This window comes from Lineus longissimus, chromosome 5, assembly GCF_910592395.1.
Source record: "Lineus longissimus chromosome 5, tnLinLong1.2, whole genome shotgun sequence".
Taxonomy (NCBI): Eukaryota; Metazoa; Nemertea; class Pilidiophora; order Heteronemertea; family Lineidae; genus Lineus; species Lineus longissimus.
Window position 1 is genome coordinate 23,567,805 of NC_088312.1, and position 5,580 is coordinate 23,573,384.

At 44.7% G+C, this 5,580-nt stretch overlaps 1 long non-coding RNA gene across 1 annotated transcript; it reads left to right on the forward strand.

Annotated features, from left to right (window-relative positions):
* The first annotated feature begins 1,873 nt into the window (after positions 1-1,873).
* Positions 1,874-4,781, forward strand: LOC135488742 (uncharacterized). Its single transcript, XR_010447033.1, has 4 exons — positions 1,874-1,956; positions 2,571-2,640; positions 4,344-4,368; positions 4,553-4,781. It is a non-coding gene; the product is annotated as an uncharacterized LOC135488742 (long non-coding RNA).
* The last annotated feature ends 799 nt before the right edge of the window (positions 4,782-5,580 follow it).

Sequence of the window (5,580 nt, forward strand, 5' to 3'; positions counted from 1 at the left end):
AGAGACATAGCTTCTTAAATCTTAGAATAGTCACTGCACAGCCAAGTCGAATCAAAGATTTGCATCTGATAATCGTCATCGATTTTACGATCGAACGGTAATACGTGCACGATCAGGGAAAGGATGCCCGTTTTGCGAGTTGTCGCCATCGAAACTCTCTCATTCAACTATACTATGCCATGGAGATACTAGACGGCGTCCGCACGTGGTCAAATGTATAACATTTTGCAGAAATGTGCCATCGCTAAATCTCCCCAACTGTCGAGTGTTCAAGCAATTGATAGAGAAAATTGGGAGTTCATCAATGAAATCAACAAAGACTTGCGCAGATTTTTAGATGAAATGGCCAGGGCCATTGTGCTCACCTCATGTGGAGGAAAGATGGATAAAGAGCATGGTATTGTGTCATGTAGTGTTAGGTTTGATGTAGGTCCAAGCAATTACAATTTCCCCAAAATGGCAAATTTACAGTACATTCGACCTCTGTGACCTTGAAAAGTAGGTCAAATCAAAGAAGACCCGGGTGACACATTGAATGGTTGTTAGAATTAGATGTACCTATGATATAAAATTGGTGCCAATCGGGCAAGTCATTACTAGAAATAATGGCATTTTGAAGAATTTAGGATTTGGCCCCCTCCCTGGAGGCCAAACGGCAAATCAGATCGCACCAAACTTCGGTACCTAAGATCACCTGACCAAGGGGTACATGTGTACTTAATTTGTGATCAATAGTCATTGCGGTTAAGAAACGTGCCATAGTTACGGCCTGACGGCGAATTTACGCCATTTGACCTCTGTGACCTTGACAAGAAGGTCAAATTAAAAACCTGTGTGACATATACTGTATGGTGGTTAGATGTACCCATGATATCAAATTGGTGGCAATCGGGCAAGAAGTTAAGGAATAATCACATTTTTAAGGTTTTTGGATTTTGCCCCCTGGTGGTCAAGTGGTGAATCATATTGGACCAAACTTCGGTCCCTGAGATCACCTGACTAAGGGGTAAATGAGTACCAAATTTGGTATCAATAGTCATTGCAGTTTAGAAACGTGCCATCGTTACATCCTAACGGCCAATTTACACCATTTGACCTCTGTGACCTTGAAAAGGAGATCAAATCAAAAACCCGGAGGATATATGATGCACCTTTGCTAGAAGTACCTACCATATTTTTTTCAAAATTTCCCGACTACTATCAAGGGAGATATTGCATATTTTCACTTTTAACGTTTGGCCCCCTGGTGGCCAAACCATGAAACGAATCGGACCGAAACTTGGTCTCCAAGGTGTCATTACATAAGGGTACATGTGTACCAAGTTTCAACTCAATAGCTCTAACAGTTACGAAACGTGCCCTGCTAACGGACGACGGACGACGACGACGACGACGACGACGACGACGACGACGACGACGACGACGACGACGACGACGACGACGGACGACGGACGCCACGGTATGGGATAAGCTCACCTCTGCTAAGAGGTGGGCTAAAAATATACACTCGTATATAAACCGTCGGCGGATACGATTTTGGCATGAGAGGCGCATTGCATGGATTCTACGGGCATATATGTCGTTTGAAGGGCGAAAGTCCCTCTGAATACGAGACAACTCGCAAATCGAGGATCGAGCATCATTATTCACAGTCCCGGGGCAGTCTTTTTCGTCATCATATTTTTACTGGCGGGGGGAGAGGCCGGTCCACTGCGTTCGGAGTGTAATTCACAAAAGCTTGTTGTGGTGTTTGGGTGATACGATAAACGCGTGACTTCTCTTTCGGCTTGAAGCCGCCAAGTGGTCTCGAAACGACAGCTGCCAGTGACGAATTGCTTGCTGAGATTTACTGAATGGTATATATCAGTCCCATGTTCTACACGCTTCTTATCATTCACTCTTTGTTCAGAGCGAGCTTAGGAGAAGGTATTCACTTTATCCAGAGAATATTTGCAGGTTGGTAAATGCTTTACTTGACTTTTTTGACACTGACACTGTGACTCTTTTTTCTTTTAATTTGTCGTCAAAAATTTCCAGTTGGTAAGCAAAGGTTCTTTAACATGTTTGTTTTTCTCGAATAATGTTCTGCCAAACTTTCAATCGCGAAGCAAGCGGAAGTAAACGTTCGGGTGAATACTAGCTGTTGTCTTCGTATATACGTGTATGTATACTAGTTTGTTGCTAGTCGGCAAGCTGCGTCGGTGGCCTAGTGACATGGCCACACTCTCTGCCAGTCACACGGTAGACCCCAGTTCTGCTCCGCCTCAGAATCATTAAATTTAATTTTTTCCTACACAGAAATATTCTAAGTTTTCGGGGCACTCACCGGGTCATTCTGAGGGGGAATTTAAGAAGGGAGTTGCTCTGCTGCGCTGTCCTTTTGACCTCACTCAGGTCTGCGGCCCTCGATATATCAGATATTACCTAAGTTCCAGTGGCCTGTTGCCTAACAAATCCCATTGTGAACCTGACGCCGTTAGGCTTGTATTCCGTTAAAGTGGTATTCATATCTTTGTGGCCCCTTCATCATGAACTTGGTGATGCGTATTGATTGTAACTCTCTGTTTCAGCGTTCTAAAATGAAGCAAGCCATCCTGATCCTACTTGTCGTTGTGATAGCAGTTGGCTTCCCAGCTGCAGGTAAGCATATTATATATTGTCTTCTCCAAGGTTTTCACACGTCGCGTTCAGGACGATGGATTAGCCTGAATATCGTGATACAGTGGAACCCCGGTTGGCGACCAACCCGGTAACGCGACCACCCCGCTAACGCGACCACGATTCTCCGGTCCCGAATGGTTTCCTCTCTAATTACCATTAAGAGACCCCCGCTAAGACGACCACCTTGGTACCCCGACCGCGACCACTGGCTTGGCCGGTCCCAAACTGAAAATCAACCCCGCTAACCCGACTACCAGGCCTAATTGCCGTAATCGGTCGCGACCGCGGCATAGTAATTAGCACCTCGCTGCCAAGCTTTGTTGAGACGGGGACAATGGCCTAGGAATACATATGAAAACAAAAAATACAATGTGATTTTGCAGGTATGATCAATTGTATAAGTGTAAATGAATAAATAAACTTTCCTTTTCTAACGTTTTCATGGTTTGTTTTCATTACTGAGCCAGTTCAGTACCAGACATGCGCACTCAGCAGCAGCAAAATCATGTGATTTGCGTGATTTGCATATGAACTTATAATAAACGGCGAGTAGTTTGAAGACCACACTTATGACAATAACAAGCTTGCGAGACGTTTGAATGTTTTATGATACGGAGAACTTGGTTGATTTACTACAGTATCATTTTATATCTCTTTAAATATTTTGACTGAAAATAGATTTGATTAAAACTGTAGCATTACTCAACTCATCATTCACGTGGAATCATACGACAAGTTTACTTCAATCGTCACAAACAGTCGGGTACATGGATGATGATTCACCAAATTGCCCGCAAATGCGTCACGTCGGGCAGATAATGAAACTTTGTGGATAAAATGAGTTACAAAATTACCTTTTCTAACTCATTCTGAGAATGTAACATGTAATTTTATCGACGAACTGTTCTTGCGAGGCATGATAACAAAACTTTGGAGCGTGCATCATCTCAATCAGGCAGCGTTGCTATGGTAGTACAGCATATACACACCATGCAGTCGGCAATTTTGGCGGGAAAAATAATCATGTATTTCGTCTGGGGATTCCCAACCTCGCTAACACGACCACCCCGGTAACACGACCACTCCGACCACGGTCCCATGAGTGGTCGTGTTACCGGGGTTCCACTGTATTTATATTGATAATGTGCTCTGATGTGCCGCCTTGCTAAAAAGTAGATCTATATATCAAACCATTCTTAGCCAATGTTTTTCTGAATACTTGTCTGACCCACCTAAGTTTCCATACGTACACACATCGTTGATGATAATTAGACACCATTTCGTACGCGATCTGAAGTTTGTGTGAAAATCTTAAGAGGGATGAGCTGGTCGATCCATGATTCACCAATAATAATTCCATGGTGACCGTGGTATCGGCCGGAAGACAGGTGGTGACAAACGCACCATTTATGACGGGGCGGTCAATACCACCACATCGCTATTACGTTGCCCGTCATTGTGTCGCTTGCGGCCTTGAGAAAGTCGTTTTACTGAATACCTAGCTGGCGCGAGAGGTCAAATGAATGTGTGTCTTTGGCGCTCATTATATGGCGAACCCGTTTTTTGATGGTTGGTGCTCGGATTAGCCTCCCATGAAAAAAAGCCAAACTGAAAAACATATGTTGTATATCTTGGTGATCAATTTTCCCAATAACTTGAAATAATTAAAACTTCTCTTTCAGATTCGAAGAACTTCAAGTTAGAGAGGTAAGAATTTCTTGTCTGGGAGTTCCAGGATTTGGGTGTTTTCAAAAGGGTTCGTTCACCGTCACCTTTTCTTCCATCGAAAGATGCTTTCATTGGTTGATTATTTTTATCAAAGACTTGAACATACAGGTGAAGGATGTAAGTGAGGGCCAGGACGGCTACTTAATTATTGTCTCTTTTTCAGGCAAATAAGAAATACATTTTGCAAATCCTCTTCTGCTTGCAATGGAGGATATAAGTGTTGTGACTGGCCTTGGGCCGGTCAGCTATGCGAACCAAAAAACACAGTTTGCGACGAACTCAAGTAGGGAGATTAGCTGCATCTGGAGCCCTGGCATATCATTTTCGATGCAGCAGACCGTCTGCCCGTTCTATCGACTGTGAAATTGAAAGAAAACGTTGTCACTAGGCAATCCATCTTTTGGTGTTATTTCTTTCTTTGCAAAGAGTAGGGTGGCCAATGCCCGCTTCACCGGTCAACTGCCATTCGCATTGTCTTGGAAGCCAAAATCAACCCATGGCCCAAGCCCGCATCAACGGTCAACTGCCATTCGCATTGTCTTGGAAGCCAAAATCAACCCCATGGCCCATGCCCGCTTCAACGGTCAACTGCCATTCGCATTGTCTTGGAAGCCACAATCAACCAATGGCCCAAGCCCGCTTCAACGGTCAACTGCCATTCGCACTGTCTTGGAAGCCACAATCAACCAATGGCCCATGCCCGCTTCAACGGTCAAATAGCATTCGTCGATCCCGGGCTCCTTTTTTCTTGTGGATACGTATACTGAGCCGTCCGGAGTTGGAGTGGGCCAGACATGCCAGAATATACTTGTTACAGTGAACGGAATGGAAGAAGGTTTCGACGGTTCATCGGAATGATGACAAGTCTCTCCAGACAATGAAAGCGAGCAGGTGACACGCGCGCTCACACCAGACGACCTAACAATTTGGCGGGAAAATGAAGATGATACATCTCATTGTTGCCGCAGTGATTGTCATCGCTCACTTTTTGCAGTTTGTTCGTGTCGGCTGTGTAAAGTACGTCTTCTCCGCTGGGTATGGTAGGTGTGTTGATGTTGTGAGCTCGTGTGCCGTCCCTCTGTGTATCCAGCGTCTCATGAGCAGACGGATGGATATCAGGGATGCTGCAGGCCGATGCCGGGGTGTTTGCTCATAAGCAGGTGGAGCCCAGCCTCCTCGGATTAGCCTCTC